At 42.8% G+C, this 7,653-nt stretch overlaps 1 protein-coding gene across 1 annotated transcript in view; it reads right to left on the bottom strand.

Moving 5' to 3' along the window:
- The window catches only part of LOC126143997 (uncharacterized), a 43,124-nt gene extending 35,996 nt beyond the window's left edge, over window positions 1-7,128 (bottom strand). Inside the window, exon 1 of the mRNA XM_049915463.1 lies at window positions 6,998-7,128. The gene's annotated coding sequence lies outside the window, so the exon portion shown is untranslated. The remainder of the gene's footprint in view (window positions 1-6,997) is intronic.
- Window positions 7,129-7,653: the final 525 nt, after the last annotated feature.

Here is a 7,653-nt window from a genome sequence, read left to right on the forward strand (position 1 = left end):
ATGACAACTTGAACTCTGCTGGAGACACCTTCAATGAGGTGTCTGCAAATTCCTCGACTTGCACCACAGGGCGTTTGGGTTTCGGCTTCCTCCGAACAAGTCAGGAGTCCACTACACGCAGGAGGCGGCTACGCGGAATGCAGGGGCTGTGTAGCGTCGATTGGGCAGTTTTTTATGTTGGAGGGTCTCGGGAAAACACATAAAGGGCAACAGTCTCAAAGAGTGCAGGCCGAATACAGGAAGAATGTAGATACTGGAACCATTGATATAACAGTTGTAAATTGTCGTAGCTGTGTTGTGAAAGTACCAGAGCTCCAAGTGCTAATAGAAAGCGCTGATGCTCAAAAAGTTGTAGGCACTGAAAGCTGGCTACAGCCGGAAACAAGTTCAGCCGAAATTTTTATCGAAAAATGTAACGGTGTTCCGAAAGGATGGGCTAAACACAGTTGGCGGTGGCACGTTTGTTGCTGTTATAAGTAGTTTATCTTGTAGCGAAATTAAAGTAGATAGCTTTTGTTAGTGTGGGCGGAGGTCATTCTTGGTAATCGGAATAAAATAATAATTAGAACCTTTTACCAGACTCCAAATTCAGATGATACAAGTGCAGAAAGGTTCAAAGAAAACTTGAGTCTAACCTCAAACATGTACCCGACTCATACAATTATAGTTGGTGGCGACATTAATTTATGCTCCATATTTTGGCGAAAATACATGTGTAAATCCGAAGGTACGCATAAAAAATCATCCGAGATTGTGCTAAATGCATTCTCTGAAAATTATTTCGAGCAGTTAGTTCATGAGCCAAAACAAATATTAAACGGTTGTGAAAACACACTTGACCTATATAGCAACAAATAAGCTAATAACAAGCATCAAAACTCGAAGAATGATCCGTACTCAAAGACTGGAAAGTTGCACTGGTCACACCAATATTCAAGAAATGCAGTAAGAGTAATCCTTTAAATTACAGGCCCATATCATTAAAGTCGACATGCAGCAGGATTTTGGAACATATACTGTATTCGAACATTATGTATTACCTTGAAGACAACGGTTTATTGACACACAGTGAACATGGGTTTAGAAAACATCGTTCTTGTGAAACGCAACTAGCTCTTTACTCACACGAAGTGCAGAGTGCTGTTGACAATGAATTTGAAGTTGATTCCGTGTTTCTAGATTTCCAGATGGCTTTTGACACTGTACCACACAAGCGGATTATAGAGAAATTACCGGCTTGTGGAATATCGTCTCAGTTACGAGACTGGATTCGTGATTTCTGTCAGAGAGGTCACAATTCGTATTAATTGACGGAAAGTCTTCAGGTAAAACAGAAATGATTTCCGGCGTTCCACATGCTGGTTTTATAGGCCCTTTGCTGTACCTTATCTCTATGCACCAATTAGGAGACAATCTGAGCAGTCGTCGTAGGTTGTTTGCAGATGACGCTGTCGTTTTTCGATTAGTAAAGTCATCAGAAAATCAAAATAAATTGCAAAACGGTTTACAAAATATATCTACATGGTACAAAAATTGACAATTGACCGTAAATAACGAAAAAGTGTGGTCATCCACACGAATGCTAAAAGGACGCCGTTAAACTTCGGTTACACGATAAATCAATCAAATCTAAAGGCCGTAAATTCAGTTAAATACCTGGGAATTATAGTTACGAACAACTAAAATTGGAAGGAACACATAGGAAATGTTGTGGGGAAGGTTAACCAAAGACCGTTTCATTGGCAGGACGCTTAGAAAATGTAACAGACCTACTAAGGTGACTGCCTACACTACGCTTGTCCGTCCTCTTTTAGAATACTGCTGCGCGGTGGTGGGAGCACGTTTTGTATTATCGCGAAATAAGGGAGTGAGTCTCACTGAATTGATGCAGGATTGGGCTGGACGTCAGTAAAGCAAAGGCGTTTCTCGTTGCGGACGAACCCTCTCACGAAAATTCAATCACCGACTTTCTCCTCCGAATGCGAAAACATTTTGTTGACGCCGACCTACATAGGGAGAAACGATCATCATAATAAAATAAGGGAAATCAGAGCTCGTACGGAAAGATATAGGTGTTCGTTTTTTCCGCGCGCTGTACGAGATTGGAATAATAGTTATTGTGAAGGTGGTTCGATGAACCCTCTGCCAGGCACTTAAATGTGATACGCAGAGTATCCATGTAGGTATAGATGAATGTATATAGAAGAACGTCAGCACATTCTTCCTGAAGAACCGAAACCAGAGAAGGTAGTGATGTTGGAGCCAGGGTTTGAAGTGAAGTCGACTTTCTGACTCATCCCAAAGGTGTTCCAATAGGTTCAGGTCGGTATTCTGAGCAGGCCAGTGCTTCACACATGCTACTGTATGATAGAGTGTACTGTCGCGCTATCATCGTCTGCGTAACTGTTCCGCTGATGTACGCAGTATACGATGATTTAAAATTGTGTTCGTAACTTTTCACATTCAGCGTTTTCTTAAGATCAATAAGGAGACTATGCACTAATCTCGAGAAACACATCCATACCGTATCACCATCAGCTCCGTGCTTCACTGTTGGCATTACACTTGACGGCAGGTAACGTTTTTCAGGGATTCGGAAACCCAAAACCTGCTATCGAGCTGCCACAAGGCACAGCGCGATTCATCACACCAAGTCAATTGTTTCCAGTCATCCAGTGTCAGTGGCGGAGTTACTCACCGTCATTGTGCTAGCTGAACTGCCGGTATCACTTTGTAACTTACGAGTGATTCCTTTCACTGACGTCATACACGACTTTTTTTTTTTTTTTTTTACACCTACCCTCCGCAATGCCCGACAGTCTCTGTCCTTCAGTATACGAGGTCCGTGGTTGATGCTACGTGTCTTCATTTCACAAATCACGTCACCATTAGTCGACTCAGGCAGCTTTACAAGGGTTGAAATGTCTCAATAGACTTATTAGATGAGATCCAATGACGAGTGCACTTTTTAGGTCCTTGCCGACCATTCAACTGTTTACTGCTTCTCTGCTGACAACACGGTACTCCCGATCTCCTTTTATACTGGCGGGTCCGCTTCTCGTGACATCTGGTGATCAATTCAGCTCTGTCCGGACACTTTTGATCAGATAGTGTTTGCTTGGCGCATTCGAAGTCGCGTTCTGTATTACAGGTACCACCAATCACAAGGGTCAAGAGGTCTTTAAGTAGTTGGGATTATTAATTTAATTGCCGAACTAAATTTACGCGTGGTTACCAACAATCATTTCGTGTTAGTAAGTAATAATGACACCGATACTGTAAGGAAAATTGGAGTATTAAAGGCTACAGGCCACCAGGGTATTAAATTGTTTGGCAGACGGATATTCGTTGTGCATCGTCATCTCGACAGCGCTGGTTTTTCGAGCTTAGTGCGCCAGCGTTTTCGAGGAATCAGTGTGTAACCGAGAACACACCTGCTAGGGTAGCCGAGAGCGGTGATGCGCTGCTTTCTGGCCTCGGGTAGTCGCGCCAGCCCCGGATCGAATCTACCTGGCGGATTAACGACGAGGGCCGGTATGCCGGCCAGCCTGGATGTGGTTTTTCGGCGGTTTTCCACATCCTGATAGGTGAATACAGGGCTGGTCGCCATGTTCCGCCTCAGTTACACGACTCGCAGACATTTGAAAAGGGTTCGCACTATCCTATGGCTTACACTAGATGCAGACAGCTGGGGTCCACTTCTTCTGTCCCGGGGGGTTGGGGTGGCGGCAGGAAGGGCATCCAGCCACCCTCTGCAACTAACGTTGCCAAATCAATAGTAACAAGGCCGACCCGCATTGCAGCGGGAATAAGACCTCAAAGACAAAGAAGAAGTGTGTAGCCGAGAGCCGTGTAAGGGATGTGTGGTGCGATGAGAAGTAGACAGAATTTACAGTGAAACGATTTTTGATGTTATGAATGTTAAAAGCGACTGTAATACTTATTCACTTTCCATGTCTGGGAGAAAGACATCACACTTTTCCTCTCCGCAATTCCGCAACTTTTGTGCACTTTACGGTGACAGTTAAAAAATCTTTCTGACAAGGGAAACTTCCCACCTCACCATAAAAATGGTTCAAATGGCTCTGAGCACTATGGGACTCATTTATGGTCATCAGTCCCCTAGAACTTAGAACTACTTAAACCTAACTAAACTAAGGACATCATACAACATCCAGTCATCACGAGGCATAGAAAATCCCTGACCCCGCCGGGAATCGAACCCGGGATCCCGGGCGAGGGAAGCGAGAACGCTACCGCGCGACCACGAGCTGCGGACCCCACCTCACCCCCCTCAGTTTTAGTGATGAGATGGCTCAGTGGACAGCCCCTCAAAAACTGGGCACAGATGAAGCATGAAAATAGGAGGAAGGTATAACCAACTGAGGAAAAAGAAGCAAAATAGAATCAGTGAACGGTCCAAGCGAAAGATTTGCAACATCGAGCGAGTTGCGAGAATCACGGCGTCGTCGTTGTGTTGTCACGGTGTTGGACTGCAAAGCGGGAGATCCGCGTTCAAATCTCCCCCGTACCCCTTTTTTTGCACAATTATGAATTTTCCGTTTGGTCATTACCGTATCTGTTCTCCTTCTGTAGTCTTGGCAGTTGTCATTCTATACATTGGTAATGGAATACGAGTCATGTGGTAAGTATGTGTTACCGTCACAAGTAAATGTGATGAATAGTGAGAGCATGCCAGGTGCCGCATAGACGTCTCACAGACTTGAAAACAACAAACGAACGGGTGTGAACTATGTTACAAAAAAGGAATCCAAGAGCCAAAATTTCCAAAATGGAACGCAAGAGTCATAACATGTGGTACTTGTGTAGAACAAACAGGAGTACCTCACTGATGTAAACGATCATTACACCACGACACAGACACATATTTAAATGCAGCTAATAGACACATCAATGACCGGACGGACACTTCATAATTTAGTAACATATATGGGATACGGGGGAGATTTGTACACGGATGTCTCCCTTCGCAGTCCAACACCGTGACCACATGACCACGATACTATGACTGTTTTGAATTCGCACGATATTGTACACCTTAGACTTGGACGGTTCGCTGTTTCGATTTTGCTCCTTTTCCCACAGTTCAGTACACCTTCTGCCCGTTTTTATGCGTGATCTCTGTTCAGTTTTTGAGGGACTGTCCAACGGGCCATCTTATCATTAAATCTGAGGAGCGTGCATTGTGATTTTCCCTTGTGTGTACAGGAATCGTTCAAGTTTTGATATACTAGTAGGTGATTAGGTATCTGGACTGCTTCCCAGCTGCATTTAATCTTCCCCTCAAGTCCACGTATGACCAAATTTTTTCTGTATCTTGAGAGACTCCTGTTCTCAATCTATTAAGTATTCTCCGAGCAGCGTGGGGCAAGCGGTAACAGCATCTAATTTTCCCCTTGAAAGTGAAGCCTTGTTGCTTAAGAGCACTTTCTTACCACTGGAAAAAAAGTCGTAACATCTGGCTTGAGTCTTATACTAGCTTTCGCATAAAAAAAACAACCTTTTCCTAGACTTAAGGCGAAATGCTGCAAGTGTTTTGGGTTTTCAGTCTGCTTCTTCCGTTCTGTTTCTCCTGTCACTATGCTGCTTATGGGTGGGTGTGCAGTGCTGGCCAACAGGTAGCTCTTGGGCCTGTGGTTGGTCTGAGGCACCCTGTAACTAAGCGGACTGATTCGTTTAATGCCTCGTCCGCATGCCTGGTGTGATCCGACCCTTCCCAAACTGGTGCTCCACACTCTTCCACAGAGAAACAGTTCCAACACAGATGACGGGATTTTCTCCCCACGGAGAGCTTGTCAGCTTGTTCAAGATGTTCTTCCTGCTGCAGAGATTTCCTTTCAAACTCATACAGTGTGTTCTAAACCTTAGTATGATATCCAGGGTAATACCCAGAAATAAATTCTGACAGATGATAAAACATGGAAGTGCGACACGAAGAAAGTATTATTTAAAGGATTCAGGGGGAAGTAACGGAATAAGAAGGTACCGAGGAAATTGTATCGGATGCAGATTGCCCAAGTGTTTAACAGTAATAAAAGAAATGGTATTTGTCTTAAACAGTTTCGGATTTAAGATTCTGTACATTTCATGGGTATATTCCAAAATGACATTAACAAGAGCATAGATAGTTTTGGAAAGACAATGTGAGTGGAGAACTAAAACATTATTAGGCTGAAATCGTTATCTAATAAAAAGTGACTTTAATTACAGATGTTTTTGGTTTGATTCTTAAATGAACCAAGGTATTTATGTTGTCCATTAAATTTCAATAATCATGCTGCAAACTATATCAGAAGATGGAAATAGGGTCCTTTGATTGGTACTACGCATACGTTACAGCTATGAACCTGCCATTATGTACCTGTATGTTACTTGTCAGCTCAGAACAAAATCTTTTCCAATGGCCTTGATTAGATTTACAACCGTTAAATAAACATTTTAAATGGAGCGACGTGGGGGGACGTCTTACAAGGCTCAACCTTTGACTCAAAGCGGAGTGAAACAGGCAGAGTAAAACTTCTGACAATATGCCAACTAAACTAAAAAGTCTCAGAAACAACAGTAGTGTTTCAAATGTAGATAAGGTTATTATACCTAGATATGTCTCTTTACATCAGAGATACATTCTTGAATGGTGGCAGCTATTTACTTCTTTCAAGAAATTCGTGGCACTTGGCTGGATTAGGACAATTTATTAATTTGCTATAGGTTTCGATCGCTGACCATCATCTAGCACGAAAAATTGGCCACTGCAAGACACATGTCAATCATACTGAACCATAAAATCGTATTAAGTGTCAGTTTCATTTAGAAGAACAATACTTTTCATACATCGACAACCTTCCTCATGTACACAGAACAGCATTGTAAATGGTCATCATGTCACAAAAATATATGGGTAAATTGTTCCAATAACTATCGCACGTTAATGTTTATTGTGAATACAATCTATGAAATCCGTAAATAACTAACTTACCAACAACAGCACCGGATGCTGGCGCTGTGTTTTCTGCCCCTGTGACACCTATCGAACAGCAACGACGTTGCACCTTTATATCACTGTGCCAGGATGAAGAGGTGACAGCTGATTTCCGGAGGTACTGACAGGAGCCTTCGTCGGAGGATATGAACAGGAAACGGGAAACAGCAGAAGCACGTTGTTTACAGGAAGACGTCACATTACGGAAATCCTCAGGTGCTTGAGAGCTTGATAAAGTTTCTGTTTCGTAATGTGGAAACGCTTACAAAGATGTTTTCAAGGATTTTGGGCATGTTCAGGTCATAAAAGAAATCTTCAGTGTTTCCTACAGTGCTACAACACCCAAATTTCATCATTGTTTACGCTTTAAGAAGCTGATAAAATGTAAATAAGTCTGAGAGAAAAGAACAGTAATTGATCACGATCGACTACTGTTCTTTTCTCCATTGTCTATACTCAACGGTCGGTGCTCAGAACGGGATCGTACGGATTCCAATTTAATCAACTGAAATAAGTGTCACAAAGCTTTCGAAGTTCGGAATATCTGTAGAGGCGTTCTGATCGAATCTAAGGGCTAGCAAAAGTAATCGGAATGTAAGGTTCTTGGCAATTTCTGTCATCTCCTATCACTCTAGTATATCCATTTTGTTGCC

The sequence above is a fragment of the Schistocerca cancellata genome, chromosome 2 (assembly GCF_023864275.1).
Source record: "Schistocerca cancellata isolate TAMUIC-IGC-003103 chromosome 2, iqSchCanc2.1, whole genome shotgun sequence".
NCBI classification, from domain to species: domain Eukaryota; kingdom Metazoa; phylum Arthropoda; class Insecta; order Orthoptera; family Acrididae; genus Schistocerca; species Schistocerca cancellata.